Below are 20,447 nucleotides of genomic sequence, written 5' to 3'. Positions count from 1 at the left end.
ATTAATTAGATTGTTTATTTCTGATCTTTCTGTCTTTTGGATGTAGGCATTGATGGATATAAATTTTCCTCTCAGGACTGCTTTAGCTGTGTCTCACAGATTTTGATAACTTGTGTCCCCTTTGTCATTTGGTTCAAAGAATCTTTTGATTTCCAACTAAATTTCCTCCTTAATGAAATAATTGTTCAGCAAAAGGTTGTTTAGCTTCCATGACTTAGTGTAGAGATGAGAGTTTCTGTTAGAGTTGATTCCTAATTTTATTCCACTGTGGTCTGAGAAGATGCATGGTATAATTTCTATTTTTTAAAATTTTTTGAGACATGCTTTGTGGCCCAGGATATGGTCAATCTTAGAGAATGTCCGATGAGCTGATGAGAAAAACGTATACTCAGTGGTTTTGGGGTATAATGTTCTGTAAATGTCAGTCAGGCCCATTTGTTCTAGAGTTTTGTTTAAGTCCATTGTTTGTTTATTTTCTGTTTGGAGGATCTGTCCTGTTCTGTCAGAGGAATGTTGAAGTCTCTAGTTATTATGGTGTTACTGTTTATCATTTTGTTTAGATCAAGTAGGATTTGTTTTATGAATCTGGATGCACTTGAGTTAGGTGCATAAACATTTAGAATTGTTATGTCTTCTTATTGAATTATATCCTTCACCATTATATAGTGACCCTCTTTGTCTTTCATCACTTTTGTTGATTTGAAGACTAAGTTATCTGAAATCAGAACCACCACGTCAGCTTTCTTTTGGGTTCTGTTTGCTTGAAATATTGTTTTCCATTCTTTCACCTTGAGTCTGAATGCATCCTTGTGGGTTAGATGTGTTTCCTGAAGATGACAGATACTTGGCTTATGTGTATTTATCCATTTGCCCAGCCTATGTCTCTTTAGTGGACAATTCAAGCCATTCACAGGTATTAAGAGAATTGATAAGTGGGTTAGATTTCTGCTCATCCTGTTGAGCTGAACTTTGTTGCTTTGTTTTCTATCTTGAGCCATTCTGGTATCTGGCCTTTGACCTTTAGCTTTTGGATGATTTTATATTCATGAGTGTTTATAGTGCTGATCCATGTGTAAAACTGTTTTGAGTACTTCCTGGAGGGCAGGTCTTGTCTTGACGAATTCCCTCAGTCTTTGCTTGTCTGAGAAGGTCTTTATTGCTCCTTGATATACAAAACATAGTTTTGCGGGGTACAAGGTTCTAGGTTGGGTATTATTCTGTTTGAGAAGAGTGAGAATAGGGCCCCAGTCTCTTCTTGCTTGTAAGGCCTCAGTTGAGAAGTCTGCTGTTATCAGATGGGTTTTCTTTTGTAGGTTACCTGCTTCTTTCACCTTACAGATCATAGGAGGGCCTCTTTGGTGGTTATTTTGGTCAGTCTGATGACTGGGTATTGTGGTGTCTTCCTGTTTGTCATGAGTCTCCCAGGAGTCCTTTCAGCTTCTTATACCTGGATATCTGGATTTCTAGCAAGGCCTTGGAAATTTTCCTCTATTATATCCTCAAATAGCTTATCCAACCCTTGTGTATTTTCTTCTTCACCCTCAGGGATGCCTATGATTCTCACATTAGGCTTCTTCACATAATCCCACATTTCTTGTAGGCTTTGCTCTTTTCTCTCATTTCTCTGCTTATTTAATTGAAAGGTGTTATCTTCAGTCTCTGAGATTCTTTCTTCTGTTTGATCTATCCTGTTCTTGAGGCTTTCCACTGCGTTTTGTAATTCCTTGAATAAAGTCTTCATTTCCAGGAGTTTGGTTTGATTTTTCTTTAATATTTCAATTTCTTTAGTGAATTTTTCTTCCAAGTTCTGGAATTTTTTTTTTTTTTTTTGTGGTTTCTTTGTGTTGGTTATCCATTTTTTCTTGCATATCATTTAGTTTTCTTACAATCCATGTTCGAAATTCTTCTGTCACTTTAGTGTTCTGAATTTGGTTGATGTCCATTGCTAGAGAGCTGGTGTCCCCCTTTGGGGGTGTGCTTTCCGTTTGATTCTTCATACTTCCAGAGTTCTTTTGCTGATTCCTTCCCATCTGGATCAGCTGTTGCTTCTTACCTTTAGATTTTCATTTGGATAATGACATGTCCTGTTTAGTCTCTGAGCCAGTAGGTGGTGTTTGTGGGTGAGATTCGACCACACCCTTTGTGATGAGTCAGTAGATGCAGTAAAAGTGTGTGCAGAATGATCTCCCTGTCAGTAAGTGGCACTTGCTGGAAGGAGCAGGCTGCAGTGTTGTTTTGGGGTCCTGTAACCAGCTCTTATTCCTCTGGAGAGGCATTCTAGTGCCTCCGGTGGTGTTTGTGGCCCTGAGACTTCTAGATGTGCCTGTACTGTCCACCTCAGTGGAGGCAGGTGGGGGAGTGAGTCTGGGTAGAGCTGGGTTGGGTAAGCCTTCCCTCAAGCTCCACAAATGCTATTAGCAAAGGTCAAAGGTCTGTTCTCTGCTTCTGGGCAAAGCTGCCAGGGAGGAGCTGAAATGGCCCCACTTGGCCAAAAAGTCTGCATGTGTGGGTGGAGCTGTCTGAGACCTGTAGTCCGGAGCAGGCCTTGCTCCTTTTCACCCTCCCCTATTCCACAGTTTCTCCCAGGCCTCTGCCAGCAGGCAGGACCTCAAGCCAGTGGATCTTCCCTGGCTATGATGCAGGCCTGGAGGTTCCCTGCCCAGGATCGCAGCCTGGGCCGGGTGCACGGCCTTCCTGTGGGAGGAGGGTTGTCCCTCAAGCATGCTGATTTGTTCCTGAAGGCACACACACTTCAGTAGGCTCCTTCACAAATATCCCTTCTGTGCCCCAGGGCATTGTGATCAAGACCTTGATGTACGGGATCTGGTCTGCAGGCCTGTCCCCTGGGCCCTGGAGATCAATCCCTGACCCTGCCAGTGAGAGGAGTGCTGGTCTCAAGTCACCCAGAGGGTGCCGAAGCTGGATGGATGTCTCTCCTCTTTGGGATTTGCCCCACTCTCTTGGAGTCACCAGGCAGACAGCACCTGGGAGGGCTGGCAGGTAGGAAGCTCACATTCTGAGTACCCCTCAGTTTGCTATAGGGCCCCAAAAGGAAAGGTCCCATTCCCTGCAAATGCCTCTGGGTGGTGGCTAAATTGTCTCTCTTGGCAGCATGGATAAGGAAGGGGAAGGGGAGAATGAAGCAATATGGAGCCTGCTGATCAGCTTCGGTCTGCAGGCTGAGAAGCGCCTGGAGGGAGCTGGGAGCCTGGTGCCCTGTCCACAAGAGGCTCACCACTCACTGGCGATGGCCGTCTTTGGGCTGATGTTGGCAGGTCTCTCCAACTGCTGAGGAGCCCACCCGCAGTCTGAGATGCAAGGGAGGGGAAATTTAACTGCTTCACCTACGCTTGTTGCTGGTCTCCAAGCCTCTCAGGGGCCTTTCTCTTCCAGCTCTCCTCCGCAACTTCTTCCCATGGAGTCTCCTGTAGTTTCAGGCACCCTTCCTTCCAACCCTTGTCCGATATATGTTTGTCTGCCTGTTTATTTTTTTCACTTTCTTCTAAAATCTGTTTCTCTTGCAGAGATACTCTGGCTGGCGGTTTTTCTTGTCCATCATCTTGCCCCTCCTCTGCTCTTCTTTCTCAAGACTGATTTGACTATTTGTGGTCTTCTGTGGTTCCAGATGAATTTTAGGATTGTTTTTCATTTCTATAAAAAAAATCACAGGAATTTCGATAGCAATTGCATTGAATTTGTAGATTACATTGGGTAGCATAGACATTTTAACTATATTAAGCCTTCCAATCCATGAACACAAGATATCTTTCTTTTTATTTGTGTCTTCTTTAATTTCTTTCATCAATGTTCTGTAGTTTTAGCAAAGTAGTCTTTCACATCCTTCATTAAGTCTATTCCTAAGTATTTTATACCTTTTGGTGTTATTGTAAATGGGATTCTTTTCCTTATTTCCTTTTCTAATAGTTCATTGTTAGTGTATAGAAATGCATCTGATTTTTTATGTTGATTTTGTATCCTGCAACTTTACTGAACTCATTTATTGGTTTTAAGTTTTTTACACAGCCTTTAAGGTTTTCATGTAGTCTTTAAGGTTTTCTTTCTATAAAATCATGTCATCTGCAAACAAGGACAATTTTACTTCTATTCCTATTTGGATGCATTTTTTTATTAAAAAGTCACTCTTTTTCTTGCCTAATTGCTCTGGCTAGGACTTCCAGTGTTATGTTGGATAAAAGGGGTAAAAGCAGGCATCCTTGCCTTATTCCTGATCTTAGAGGATAAGCTTTGTTTTTCATTAATGAACACAATGTCAGCTGTGGACATTTCATAGATTGCCTTTATTATGTTGAAATACTTTCCTACTATTACTAGTTTGTTGAGAATTTTTGTCATGAAATGATGTTGAATTTTGTCAAATACTTTTTCTACATCTATTGATACAATCATGTGATTTTTCTCCTTTATTCTGTTAATGTGCTATATCATATTAATTGAATTTTGTATGTCAAACTATTCTTGCATCCGAGGGATAAATCCCACCTGGTTATGGTGTATGATCCTTTTAATGCGCCTTTCCATTTGTTTTGCTAGCATTTTGTTGATGATTTTTGCACCTATATTCATCAAGAATATTAAGCTGGGTGCAGTAGCTCATGCCTGTAATCCTAGCACTTTGGGAGGCTGAGGCAGAAGGATTGCTTGAGGTCAAGAGTTTGAGACTAGCCTGAGCAACATAGCGAGACCCCATCTCTACAAAAAAATAGAAAAATTAGCCAGATGTGGTGGTACACACCTATAGTCCCAGCCACTCAGGAGGCTGAGGAAGGAGGATCACTTGAGCCTAGGAATTTGAGGTTGCAGTGAGCTATGATCATGCCACTGCTCTCATGCCTGGGCAACAAAGTGAGACCCTGTTTCCAAAAAAAAAGTAATATTAGCCTATAGTTTTCTTTTCTTGTAGTGTCTTTGTCTGGCTTTGGTATCAGGGTAATAGATATAAAATGAATTTGGAAGTGTTCCCTTCTCTTCAATTTTTTGAAAAAGCTTGAGAAGGATTGGTGATAATTCTTCTATAAATGTTTGGTTGAAGAAGCCATATGGTCCGGGGCTTTTTTTTAATTGGGAGGTGTTTGATTACTGATTCAGTCTCTATATTAGTTAAGGGTCTGTTCAGACTTTCTATTTTGTCATGATTCAGTCTTAGTAGATTGCAGCTTCTAGGAATTTATCCATTTCTTCTAAGTTATTTACTTTGTTGGCATGTAATTATTCATTTTAGTCTTTCATGGTCATTTTTATTTCTATGGCATCAGCTTTAATGTGTCCTCTTTCATTCTGATTTTATTTGAGTGCTCTCTCTTTTTTCTTAGTCTAGACTTCCTGATTTCAAGACACATCACAAAGCTACAGAAATCAAAACAGTATGGTACTAGCATACAGACAGATAGACCAATGGAACAGAATAAGGAACCCAGAAATAAATCCACACATACGTGGTCAATTGATCTTTGACAAAGGTGATAACAACACACATGGGGGAAAGGACAGTCTCTTCAACATATGGTGTTGGGAAAACTGGACATCCACATGTAAGAGAATGAAACTAGACCCTTACTTCACAACCTACACAAAACCCAACTGAAAATAGAGTAAAGACTTAAATGTAAGATCTGAAACTGTAAAACTTCTAGAAGAAAACATAAGAAAAAGCTTCATGACATTAGTTTTGGTAATAATTTCATGGATATGTTACCAAAACCACAGGCAACAAAAGCAAAAATTGAGACATGAGACTACATCAAACCAAAAGTCTTCTGCATAGCAAAGGAAACAATCAACACAGTGAAACCAATAGAATAGGAGACAATATTTGCAAACCATATATCTGACAAGGGGTGAAGCTCCAAAATATATAAGGAATTCCTAAAATTCAATAGCAAAAAAACTAATAACCCAATTTAAAAATGGGCTAAGGACTTGAATAGACATTTCTCTAAAGAAGATATGCAAATGATCAGCAGGTACATGAAAAAAAAATTGCTCAATGCCACTAACCATAGGAAAATGCAAATCAAAACCACAATGAAAGATCACCTCTTATTTTTTAGGGTGGCTATTATTTTAAAAAAAGGAATTGGTGAGGATGTGGAGAAACTGGAACACTTGTACACTGCTGGTGGGAATGCAAACTGGTGCAGCTGCTCTGGAAAACAGCACGGAACTTCCTCCAAAACTTAAAAACAGAACTACCATATGATCCAGCAATCTCACTCTGGGTATTTATCCCAAGGAAATTGAAATCAAGATGTCAAAGAGATATTAGCACCCCGCCATGTTCATAGCAGCACTATTTGTAATAATAAAGATGTGGAAATAACCTATATGTCCATCAACAGATGTATGAATAAAACATGTGGCATATACATAAAATGAAGTCAATGGAATATTATTTAGCTTTTAAGAGAGGAAATTTGTGATCTTAAACAACATGGATGAAACTTAAGGATACTATGCTAAGTGAAATAGCCAGTTATAGAAAAACAAATATTGCATGATTCCACTTACAAGGTGGTTATCTAAAATAGTCAAATTCATAGAATCAAAGAGTGCAAGGGTGGTTTTCAGGGGCTAAATGGAGAGGAAAATGAAGATTTACTAAATAACAAGCATAAGATAAATAAGTTCTAGAGGTCTGTTGTACAACATCATACCTATAGTCAACAATACTGTATTGTACACTTAAAATTGTGTTGAGACCATAGATCTCAAGTGTTATTACCATAATAAAATAAATTAATAAAGGTTTTTAAAAAGAAAGGAAATACAAACCTAGATTTCTAGATTTCTGTACTCAGTGAACATATCCTTCAGAGATGAGTGTGAAATAAAGTTGTTTTTACACATGCAAAAGCTCAGAGATTATGTCAACAGCACATCTGCACTACCAAAATACTGAAGAGAGCTCTTCAAGATGAAAGGAAATGAAGAAAAAAATCAAAAATTAATAACACAATTGACTTGTGGAGTTTACAGCATATGTAGAAGTAAGATATATGACAACAATAGCACAAAGGAGAGAGTGGGTAAATGAAGTTAAACTGTTGAAAGATTCTTGAAATGTTCAGCAAGTGATAAATATACTAATCTATTTTTTTCTCTTAAGGCCCATCGCTTCAAAATAAATATACTAATTTGAAGAATGTAATATAAGGATACATATTTTTATCACTAAGGCAATCAATAAAAGAATTCTGTACTAAAAGAATGTAAAACTAATATGCTAATACAGAAAAAAATAGAAAAACAAAATACTTGATTAATCCAAAAAAGGCAAAAAAGAGGAATAAAGAAACGGAAAAAATAAGACAAATGAAAAGCAAATAGTAATACAGTAGGTTTAAACCAAACTCTATTCTACATTATATAAAGTGTAAATAGAAAAACATTCCATTAAAAAGGCCAACATTGTCAGACTGGATTTTAAAAAACAACTATATGCTGTTTCCAAAAGAAAATTTAAAATATAAGAAAAGACTGAAAGTAAAATAATGACATATCATGCATATACGGACAAATAGAAAGACAATATAGTAAAAGTAAACTTTAAGCAAATAAATGCTACTGGAGTTAAAGTGGTACCCAAATCACCAACGTTAGGTTTAATAATAGAAAGATGTTTTGGGGGTGTTTTCTACTCAACTGTTATGAACTTCATTTAAATGAATTTTTTTTTTTTGAGACAGTCTCGCTGTGTCAGCCTGGCCATTTAAAAGAATTTTGAGCATGGTGGACCATCAATTAATTTTCTATTCTTGTCAATATTTTTCCTTTTAACTATGACTGTATCTTTAATCATCAGTCGTTACTTTGATGTGCCAAATAATGTAATAACATACTCCAAAATATAATTCTTAAACATTTATTTTAAAAAATTTCTTTAATGGAAAAATTTCATCACATATTTATACTTTTTTTGTTCATGATATGCTGCAAGTCCCTATGTCAAAAGCCAGGACCTGGCTCCATTCATTGGGTTACAATGTGAATATGTTACGACTGCTGTGGGGCAGGTTCTTTGGAGCTTGGCACACCTGTGTTGCCTGTGTCAACAAACAGCTCTGTGTTTTCACCTCCCTGACTCACTGAACTATTGAAAAACCTTCAGCTGCCTGTGATAGCTGTTGCCTTTTACTTAGTGCACACTTAGTGCAAGTGTCAAACACTACTTAGTTAAGAAGTGCTAATTAAGAACATGCTTATATTTAATTTTTAAATCATTATTAATCTGAAAAAACAAATTAAAAAAATTTGGGAATTTGTGGGGACCTGAGACTACCAAATCTCTACTTCAGGAACAGCACACACCAGCTATGTCCTGTTTCTCCCTTCATGATTCTTAGGACCAACAGAGTCCAACAAAATATCTGTCTAGAAAGTTCAAGAGGAATGACCTCAGAGTAGGTCAGCAAAATCTACCTAAAAGTTTGCTTTTTCTCATTACAACTAAAAATAGTCTGCAAGGAATTTGAGAAATTGGCCTCTGTCTTCCCCAAGTGGAGGTATCTCAGAGAACTGTAGAAGAGTAGAGAATAGGCTTTGGAGACAAAGAAACAGGCTTTGAAATCTGCCTGTATTGCCCAATAGCTGGCTGACATTGAGCTCTATTTCTTTACTTGTAAACTACAGATAATATCTGCCTTGGAGCAGCAAAGCACTTGGCATGTCCTTGACATACTGCAGGTGCTCTATCAATGTTAGTTCCCACCCTTGTGGACTCTGTCTAGCCTTGTTAGCTTGGCCTCTGAGTATGTGCGCAAAGCCTGCTGGAGAAGCAGGTGTGGCTCTCACTCAGGCTCAAACCCCACCCTGCAAGGAAGAGAAATTGCCTGAGAAGCAGAGAGGCTTGTGTTCCCTGACTGGAAGCTGAAAGAAAGACAATATAGGACTTGTGCACCTATAAACTGTGCCAGTCAAGGGCACTGTAGCCAAACCCAGGATACAAAATCCTTGCTCTATAAACTTGCTTGGAAACTTTTAAGCCAAATATATTCTGTATTTTTTACCTTATTTCTCTTAGTTCTTCTTAATAGTAAATTCCAGATTGTCTTGAATAAAAAAGTGATAAAGCATCTTTGATGGTATGTTGCCGGCGGCAGTGGGGGCGGGGGGTGGTGGTGGTGAAGAAAAGAGACACAGGGAAAACAGTAGTGGCAACTGTGCACATCACTACTGCCCACCTAGTGAGTTGACAACAACTTACTTTCTGGTCCTTGGAGTATTTTGTTTTAAACAAGGCTGTCAGTTCCTTTATAAGGAACTGATAAAAAGGGAGAACTGCCATGAAGCATAGCGGTTGTAAAGTGGGAGACTGTTCACTAAAAGAAAACATTTAGAATTCAAAACCAATAAGCAAAGACAAATCTGCTCCTGGATGGTCCCTTTCAAAGGGTTCCCTGATGTGACTCAAGTACTTTGCCAAAGTACCCATGGTTTTGGTTGTCTGTCTTGTTTGTTTTTCAAAGTACAAGTCTTGTTAGAGATTAGAAGAGGAAGGTACCAAGTTAAATGGGTATCATCTCACTCATCATTCCGCTGGCGCAAACATCCCATTCATGTCTGCATGGCAGACCTCTTGGGCTGGGTTGGGTTGGGTGCTCTCCAAAACAGACTCTGAGCCAAGCATTCAAGTGCAAGTGATTTGCCAAGGCAATGCTCCTAGGAGAAGGAAAGGGGAAGAAGCCAGGCGATGGTTTGATTTCAGGTTAACCCCAGATGCATCCTAAGGCCTGGGTGAGCTCAGGAGCATGAGATAACTACAGACATATGATCCAGCAATTCCTTTCCTAGATCAATAGCCAAAAGAATTGAAAGCAGGGACTCAAACAGATAATTGTATACCAGTGTTCATAGCAGCATTATTTACTACAGCCAAAAGGTGGAAACAACCCAAGCGTGCATCAGTAGATGAATGGATAAACAAAACGTGGTATAGACACACAGTGGAATATTATTCACCCATAAAAGGAAGGAAATTCTGTTACATGCTACAACATGGATTAACCTTGAAAATATCATGCTGAGTGAAATAAGCCAGACGCAAAACGTAATATTGTATGATTCCACTTATACAAGGTACCTCAAATAGTCAAATTCATAGAGACAAAAAGTGGAATACGGGATATCAGGAGCTGGGGAGCTACTGCTTAAGTGGATACAGAGCTTCTATTTGGGAAGATGAAAACATTCTGGAAATGGACGGTAGTGATTGTGGCACAACAATGTGAATATACTTAAGGTCACTGAATTGTACACTTAAAACAGTTAAAGTGGTAAAATTTACATTATGTATATTTTACCATAATTTTCTAAAACATTTTAAAAAAATGATCAGGTAAGATATACCACAGAGTTTGTCCCTCCTCTGGCAGAGGAGCTGGGCATCTGTTCGCGCACACCATTCATTGGCTATTGGCTCAGGAGGGGAGCCAGTTCTCAGGCACAGACTCTCCGTGGTCTCTGTGAGGGAACCTGGCTCCAAGGGCTGAGGCAACCCTCTAAGGTCGCAGGCCACAGCCAAGCATGCCACACCAGGGTGGGCACACAGAGCAGGACCGGGGATCGACAGTGCCTACCATAGTCGTGTGAGCAGGGATGGTGGCAGCCGTCTTCCCTGTGGCCAAGGAAATCTGTTTCTACCTCAGGAGTGCTACTGATTTCTGTAGACACCGAGCCTTGCCACAGACCCTTTGCAAATACCTATGGTTTCTAAAGATGCTAGCCTGAGAAAAGTGCCCTTTTAATTCTTTCTCCTTGGTGATGAAAAAATGACAAATACCTAGGCAAAAATGTAAAGGTAAACATGTACACAAACTAAAAACAACAAACCAGCAATAGAGGGCTATCCTGTGTTCACAGACTAGAAAAATGGGCGAAAGGTTAACAGATGCTGTATAGGAGAGGAGTCCAGAGCGGCTGGGAAGTAGAGAGTTTGTTAATCATCAGGAAGACACAAAGCAAAGCCACTGAGATGCTACTACGTACCCACCAAGCGCCAAAATGAGAGAGATGGAACATAACAAGTGTAGAAGCAGGTGTGGAGCTCTTACACCTTTTGGGCTATCAACAGGCACTGCCATTTTGGTATCTTACTGAGTTTGAACACAGGCACACCCTATGGCCAGGGAAGCAGGGAATATCCAACTGAAAGACTTGCATTTGTTCACCAAAAGACATACATGGGAATCATCACAGTAGCAATATTTGTAATAGCCAAAAACTGGACACTGCCCAAATGCCCATCGATAGACAAATGAGAAAAGAGTTGACTACTTAAAAAATGGAATATTAAACAGCAGTGACAATGAATGACCGGCACATAACAACATAGATCAATCTCACAGACATAGTGTTGATTAAAAGAAGCCAGACAAGAGAGTACACATATTTATACAAAGTACAAAAACAGAGAAAAATAATCTGTCTTTAGAAGCCAGACTAGTGGTTACCCTGGGGGGCATGTGAGTGACCAGGAGCATGGGGACTTCTGAGGTCTGATGGTGTCCTGACCAGGGTGGTCCAGGTTGTACTGTACACTGATGACCTATGCACCCCTTGTCAGTGACATGCTCCCTCTATGGAAACCCTCAAAAAGGCCATAGGGAAACAGAAGGTCCTCCCAGGAAGCTGGAACATTCTAGAAGAGATGACACCATTCATAGCTACTCTCAAAAGCATTGCTTTCTATGCCCAGGTTGACCCCCATCAACTAAGTCAGAAAATCTTGGGTGAAAGCCAGGTGCCAGCAGCATCTGAAGGTCCCCAGATGCCTCCAATGTGCAGCCAACTTCAGGAACCACCAGATGATCTTTCCACCCACAGGACAGTGGGAGTTTACAGACCCCTCTCCCCCAGCCTAGGAGTCTGCATCTAAATGTTATTCCCAGAATAGGGGCAGGCAGCCTGATCAATGGGGTAAAGGGCAAACCCTGGTGGCCTCAGGAGCCCAGCAGTAAATTTGAGTTCATCCTAAGAGCCATAAAGAGCCACTGAAGATTTTAAGTAAATGCCTCTGCTGTCACTCACCCCACTCTGCCTTATGTAGAACTAACTAATTATGGGTAGCACATTTAGGTGATTACGCTGGGCCAGTGTTCTCACTGAGTGTTCAAACTCATTTTATCTCACAACCACCCTAAGAGATAGGGCCTGCTGGATGCTCCGCTTACTTCTGGAGGTTCTGTAAACTCGCCCAAGGCTACACAGCTTGTGAATGTGCAGCCAGAGCCAGGGGTCAATCAGACAATTTGGTCTTAAACCACCATATCACAGGGCCTCCTTTAACTCTTGCATCAAACATGGATCACCAGCTCATGTCTGCCAACCTCTGTACTCAGAACTGGGCAAATGATGTTGGACCTTTCTTCAGCCCCCTGCATAGACCTCAGTCTAGGTTACAGAACAATATTTAAGACATGGAAAGATTGTCACAAAAAATTAGGTGGAAAAATCAAGCTACAGATAGTATGTACAGTTTGATCTCGTTTTTTATAAAATAGATAATATGTACTTACAAGAAAAGGCTAGAAGGATAATACAGAAGACTACTTTTAAAGGAGATTTTACTTCCTAAAATTCCTATAATGAATGTGTTTTATTTTTCTAATACCAATCCAAACAACCCACGGTTCCAGCCTCAAGGACACATAGTCTGGAGCGATGGGATAGCCACAGGGAGGGGCTGACTGCCTTATCAGGGATATGCACAGGGTCCCTGGAGACCAGGAGAGGTGCCCCCTGAGAGAGCCTGCCTATGGGGCAGCCCACCTCCCACAGCACCCAGCATGCCCCTGGCACCCCACAGGCCCACAGAGTTTATCAAATTGGACACCTAGAAGGAAGGGGACCTTCAGAGTGAGGTCTTTGCCCAGAGGCTCTGCAAGAACTACATTTGGGGTTGGTTTAAAACATGCGCACACACACTCCATCCAAGTCTGTGGAGCAAGTGGTAGTATAGTTTGTGGTGGCCAGTGGTTTGGGAATCAACTCCTGAGAAACTTTAATCTTGATTCTGGATGATTTTAGATAAGTCACTTAGCCTCTTCAGGCCTCAGGTTCCTGATCTGTAAAACTGGGTATTATGCCTACTTTACAGGGTTGTATGTGGGATTAAATGAGAGAGCTGATAGAAAAATGCTTTGCACATTAAAAGCTGAATAATAATGTAAATTATTTATCAGGTACTTGCATAGAACTTACAATGTCCTCAGCTCTGTATTAGATACTGTACAAATATTAACTCATTATTCTCCATGCCCCCAGAGATATACCATCCTCATCCTTGCTTTACTGATGGGGAAACAGGAACTGAGTGGTTTAGTGTCTTGCCCAAGGCGTCACAGCTAGGAAGCTGAATCTCTGTTCCTAGCCAGTGAACCCCGCCAGCTCTTCCCCCATGAAGTGGGGAGATGACAAGGCACCTTGTCCTGTGAGCGTCTACACTCTGAGTAGACACCTCTGTCCCATGCCCGTTTCATGCACACATCCTGACGCGCTCTCGCTGGTTCGGCCCAGGAGCAATGCTTCTCTTCTGCCACCTGGTGGCAGCCACCGGCCATGACACCTCCCTCCATCTTTCTCTCGACAGAGGGGGAGGAACACGTATTTAAGGCTGGAGGATCATGGCAAAAATCAAGCAGAAATTACTGTCGCGTCAGAACTGATTGGTGAAATAAATTAAAAAAACGAGATATAAAAAAGAGAGAAATTACCCTCGTTCATTATGGCAAATTAGGCAGTATTCCAGGAACAATGGAGTTTTAATGGGGCCCAACTGGCACTCTTTTATTCAAAATCACTTATTGAACATGTACTATGGGACATACTTTCATTCATTCTATTATACAAATATTTAATAGGCTTCTATAGCAGAGCCAAACACTGCCCTGGCTTATTGCCAGGCTCCAGAGATCCAAAGAAAGGAATAAAAATATATCCTGCTCTCTAATAACTCCCAGTATGTAAAAAAGGGAACATGTTGGCATGCTGACAAGAATAGCCCAGTGTGAGCAAGTGGGGGCCAGCAACCAGAGTAAAGTCCTAGAAAAATAAGGCAGAACCCCCAACATCCCAACAAGAGAAAGGCAGAAAGGGTAAGTGTCAGGAGGTTAGGACACTTGATGGTGGTAAGACAGACAGTGTCTGTTTTCTACTGGTATACCGGGATACCACAGACTGAGTAATTTATAAAGAAAAGAACTTTATTCAGCTCATAGTTCTGGAGGCTGGGAAGTCCAAGAGCATGGTGCTGGCATTTGGTGAGGGTCATCCCATGTTGGAAGGGCAAGTGAGCACACGAGACAGAGAAGTAGGCCAAACTCCTCTTGTTTATGAGAAACCCACTCCCTGGATAATGGCATTAATCCTTTCATGAGGGTGGAGCCCTCAGGACCTAATTACCTCTTAAAGGCCCTAGCTCTTAATATTGGTACAATGGCAATTAAATCTCAACATGAGTTTTGGAGGGGACATTCAAACCCTAACAGATGGAGACCCTTACTGTTTCCATACGAGGCAAGGTAACCATCTGAGGGGTGAGGGTCAGAGTGGGAGGTGCTGGAAGAGGCTCAGGAGGAAAGACACAGCATGAACCAGTTGTAGAGAATGGTACACATGCATGACAGAGCTTTCTAGGTGGTCATAAATTTGGAAAGTGATCAGTCAGCCTGGCTGTGTGCTTTTGTCCCTGAACATTCAGCTGCTTCAGCAAAGGTGCTTAACCACCTTTAGGGCTTTGTTGCCCTAAAGTGTTTAAAGAGTTCCATGTGCACTTTAAAATAGATGTGTAATCTGCTGTTGGAGAGAATGTTCTATAAATGTCAAGAAGGTCCTGTTCAGTTTTTCTATATCCTTGCTGGTTTTCTGTATAGTAGTTGTATCAAATACTCAGAGAGGAGTGTTGAAGTACTAACTATAAGTAGGAATTTGTGTATTTCTCCTTTAAGTTCTGTCAGCTTTACTCCATGAATTTTGAAGCTCTGTTGTTTGGTCAATTTTGGGTGGTTATATCTTCTTGGTGAACTGACATCTTTATTATTACGTATGTCTCATTTTGTCCCTCAGAATGAAAAGGGGAACTACTAGAACATTTTCTTTGCTCTGAAACCACTTAAGCTTTTAAAAAATTTATTTCAGAATGGTATGTCTTTTTTCATCCTTTTACTTTTAACCTACCTATAGGCTATATTCAAAGTGATTTTCTTATAGACTGAATTATAATTGGGTCATTTTAAAAATCCATTCTGACTATCTTTGTCTAATCTCTGTTTAGACCATTTACATGTAATGTAAATATTGATGTCAGGATTTAGGCTTGCCATTTTATCGTTTTCTTTTTGGTCACTCCTGTTTCTTGTTCCCATTTTCTATTTCTTGACTTCCTGTGGGTCACTTAACCATTCTGTAATATTCCATTTTGCTTTATCCATAGTGCTTTTCACTTTATCACTTTTTATACTTTTTATTAGTAGTTGTTCTAGAGATTACCATACACATATTTATCAATCTACTAGTTAGTATTTTACTATCTCAAGAGAAATTTAGAAATCTTAACACCATTTAAGTCCCTTTGCCCTTCCCCTTTATAATATAATTGTGTCTACATACATTGAAAAGCGCATCAGACAATGTTATTATTTCTCCATTCAACTGTTAAACATTCTTAAACTGTCAAACGATTTTAAAAATAGAGGATAATAGTCTATTATAGTTTCCCCAGATATTTACCCTTTTCATTGTTCTTCCTTCATTCCCTGTGTTCCATGTTTCCTTCCATAATCATATCCTTTCTGTTTGAAGAACTTCATTTAGCTATTTTTATCTTATTTGATATTTCATTTTATTTTGGAAAAGGAGAGCTTTATTTCTCATAAAGGACAGCAGCCTGTTGGGCAGCCATTCCAACAGGTTGGAAAGCAGAATGCTGGCAAGAAGCCATGCACGTGTGCTTCTGTAATTCTTTTAAAGCAGATGTTCTGCTAAAAAAAAATTGTCTTAGTCTTACTTGATCTAAGAATATTTCACCTTCATTCCTCAAAGATATTTTTGATGGATATAGAGTTCCATTTGATTATTATTTTCTTTCATTACTTAAAAAATGAGCCTCTGCCTGCTGGCATCCATGTTTCTGGTGAGAAATCTGCTGCCATTCAAAGTGCTGTTGCACAATCAGTAATGCATCACTTCTCTCTGGCTGTTTTCTAGATTTTTTTCTTGTCTTCAATTTTGAGAAATTTGATTGTGATATATGTGGGGAAGGATGCAGGGGGCAGTTATCCTATTTGGGATATACTAAGCTTTTTGAATCTGTAGGTTTATGTCCTTTACCAAATTTGGGAAGTTTTTAGCCAGACATTATTTCCTCCAACCTTTTCTTCTCTCCTCTGAGGCTCCAGTGTCAAAGATTCAAGACCTTTGATTATTGTCCCACAGGCCCATGAGGCTTTGTTTAAAGCTATTTTCTCTCCATTTTCCAGACTGGATTATTTCTATTTATCAATTTTGCTGAATCTTTCCTCTGTCATCTCCATTTTTTTATTGAGTCCAATCAATAATGAGTTTTTAAAATGTTTTTTGTATTTTATTCTTAAATAGTATGTTTTTCCTGTTCTGATGTGTCCATTTTGTTCTTTTTATATTTTCTATTTTAGTTTCCCATTTATTTCAAGGGTGTTCATACAGCTTATTGAAGCATATTTGTGATGGCTACTTTAAAATTCTTGTCAGATAATTCCAACATTGATATCATCTTGGTATTGGTGTCTGTCAACTGCCTTTTCTCATTCAAGTTGAAATCTTCCTGATTCTTGGTGTTGTGAGCAATTTTGGATTGTAACCTAGACATTTTGAGTATTATGTTATGACTCTGGTTCCTATTTAATTAATATATTCTATTTTAGCAGGTAGTCAACCCATTCAGATTCAGAACACACATCCCAATGCTTATGTAGTTTTCTGAGACTTTGTGCTTCTATTCTGGTCTGCCCTGCTTGTGTGTTACCTGGAGGCCAACATGAAACAGGGGCAACATTCCACGCCATAGTTGGACTCTCAAATGCAAATCAATGTGTATTGATTCCAGTCAGTCTCATGCATGGGCTACTCCGAACTTTATACACAGATTTAAAAATCTTTTTCTCCAGTTCCCTCCTCTCTGCCGTCCTCCCCGATTCTCTGGTATAGAGGAAAGGCACTGACTCTTTCTTTTCCCTTGCTTAGTGCAAGTGGGCATGTCGACAGGTGCCATTCTTTAGTCTCTAGCATTTATCAGGAGAGTTGTGGCTTCTTCCATGGTGTTCATCTGGAGTACGGCAAGTATAGCCAAAGGGGTTTCACCTTACAGGGCTTCCTGTTCCAAATCCTTTAGTTACAGACATTAGGTTTTTCTTGAGCAAATTCTCTTTTTTAAAAAATTGGCTCTGCAGTTGTAGGTGGCAGATTGCTGTAGCACCCAAACCAGGATACATCGGAGGGGTGAATGAGCAGGTAACACATTGCTGAGCTATGCTTTGAGTCCCGAGGTCCTTAGCCAGTCTACCTTCTTTTCTCCACCTTTCAGAGTCTCCTGGTCATTGCTTTATACCTCTTGCCCAGGATTTTTATAATAGTTGTAACTAGCAAGAGGAATAGGGTGGAACAGCCCTATTCCATCTCTTCCAGAACCACCAATGATACCGTATTAAAGGCCTTCTTGAGATGGACCATACAAAAAAGAATTGAATATACATTATATGTATAGTTAACAAAACTTGTGGGGGAATAGGCCAGTCCTATTCAAAAGACACCTAAGACTGAAGTCACCATATTTAGGCAGCCCTTGAGAGGTAGCTGAAGCCTCCCCATTCCAGGAAAGGTTTCCTCTAGGAGTTCCCCAAAGGTACTTCACAGCAGTGTCCAGGGAAACTCCCATCAGGGGCTTTTCTCTCTTGCCTTTCAGGAAGGCACTGTGGTATTGAAGTCAGTAGTTCCAGGCTTTGGAATCAGACTGCCTTCATTCTAATTCTGCCTCTGGAGCTTCTTAGCTATGTGACTTTATCTCTCTGAGATCCAGTTACCAACCTCTAAAATTGGGACAATAGTATAGAATCCAACACTTTTTACAACCTCTAACACTATCACCTGGGCTAAGCTGCTTAGATTACAAGAGCCTCAATGCTTCCCCCCTTGACCCTTCTTCGCCCTTTTCTCCACACAACAGCAGGAATAAAAAATTTAAAGGAAAGTCACATCATGTCACTCTCCCACCCTGCTGCTTCCCTTACGGTAAACTTGTGAACCCCCCATGACCTGGCCCCCACGGCCCCTTCAACCTCACATCCTACCATTCTCTCCCCGCCAACTCCACTCCAGCTATTCTATTGTTCCCTAAATATCCCAAGCATGCTTCTGCCCTGGGGCCTTTCCCCAGATAGAGACAGCATAATGTGGTGGTAAGGGAACCTGTACCTCAGTTACCAGAATGAATGTGTGTGTATGCAACACACACACACACACACACACACACACACACACACACACACAGTTGGCCCTCTATAGCCACAAGTTCTGCATCAGCAGATTCAGTCAACCATAGAACAAAAATATTATTTAAAAAACAACTTTAAAAAAATAGTAAAATACAAATAAAAACAATACATACTAGGTGCAGTGGCTCATTCCTGTAGTCCCAGCTACTCAGGGGTCTGAGGCAGGAAGATCACTTGAGGCCAGGAGTTCAAGACCAGCCTAAGCAACATAATGAGAACCTATCCTTTAAAAAACAAACAAACAAACAAAAAAACAGGCCAGGTGCGGCGGCTAACGCCTGTAATCCTAGCACTCTGGGAGGCCAAGGCGGGAGGATCATTTGAGCTCAGGAGTTCGAAACCAGCCTGAGCAAGAGCAAGACCCCATCTCTAATGAAAAATAAAGAGAAATTAGCTAGACAACTAAAAATATATAGACAAACTTAGCCGGGCATGGTGGCGCATGCCTGTAGTCCCAGCTTCTTGAGAGGCTGAGGCAGAAAGATTGCTTGAGCCCAGGAGTTTGAGCTTGCTATGAGCTAGGCTGACACCACGGCACGCTAGCCAGGGTAACAGAGCGGGACTCTGCCTCAAAAAATAAAAAAAAAAAAAAACGAAATAAAAAAAACAAAAACAACAAACACAAAAAAGTAGTATAACAACTATTTACATAGCATTTACATTGTATTAGGTACTGTAAGTAAGCTAGAGATGATTTAAAGTATATGGGAACCTAGCACTTTGGGAGGCCGAGGCGGGCGGATTGTTTGAGCTTAGGAGTTCGAGACCAGCCTGAGCAAGAGCGAGACCCCGTCTCTACTAAAAATAGAAAGAAATTATATGAACAGCTAAAAATATATATAGAAAAATTAGCCAGGCATGGTGGTGCATGCCTGTAGTCCCAGCTACTCAGGAGGCTGAGGCAGGAGGATTGCTTGAGCCCAGGAGTTTGAGGTTGCTGAGAGCAAGACTGATGCCATGGCACTCTAGCCCGGGCAACAGAGTGAGACTCTGTCTCAAAAAAAATAAATAAATAAAAAATAAAGTATATAGGATGATATACATAGGTTATATGCAAATACTATGCCATTTTATATAAGGGACTTGGGCATCTGCGGATGTTAGTGTTCTCGGGAGGTCTTGGAACCAATGCTCCATGGATACTGAGGCATGATTGTATATCTGTATATATGATCTTAGAATACTTATATGTATGTATTATAAATATATACATAATGTATATGTTTATTCAGTGCTAATTATGTTCCAAGCACAATTCTCACTAAGCAATTTACACATATGTGAATCTTCATGACAACAATATCATGTAGGTAAATACTATTTTTATAATGATTTTAGATATGCTGAGACTAAAGCATAGAAAAATTAATTAGCCCTTAGTCACATAGCTAGCAAGTAGCAGATTCAGGATTCAAACCCAGGCAGCGTACTGCCTTTTCCCTTATCCTTGTGAAATTTTATATTTACACTTATACATTATTCATAGACATTATATTAATATATGAATATATAAATATATGTCTTTCATGCTTCCATTCCTTCAGGTCTTTGCTCCAGTGTCAGAGAAGCCTTTCCCAACTTCCCCACATAATACTTCAAAGTCTCCTGGGCACTAACTATCCCTATTACTTGCTTTTCTTATAGCATTCTTAACACCTTTCACATTATGTTAATTTGTTCAGTGTCTGTTTCTGTCTGCATGAAAGCTCCATGGGAGCAAGGACACTGTCTATTTTGTTAGCTTCTATCCTCTGCTCCCAGAACAGTGCTATGTGGAAGGTGGTCATTATATACTTGTCAAATGACTGGGTGAATCAATGAATAAAAATACTCTGTTCTCAGAACACAATCTGAGAATTAAATGAGATGATGCATGTTAAGTGCTTAACACAGTACCTGGCATATAAT

This window comes from Lemur catta, chromosome 17 (genome assembly GCF_020740605.2).
Source record: "Lemur catta isolate mLemCat1 chromosome 17, mLemCat1.pri, whole genome shotgun sequence".
NCBI classification, from domain to species: domain Eukaryota; kingdom Metazoa; phylum Chordata; class Mammalia; order Primates; family Lemuridae; genus Lemur; species Lemur catta.
The sequence above is the reverse complement of the archived record's forward strand: the minus strand, read 5'-3'. Positions refer to the sequence as shown.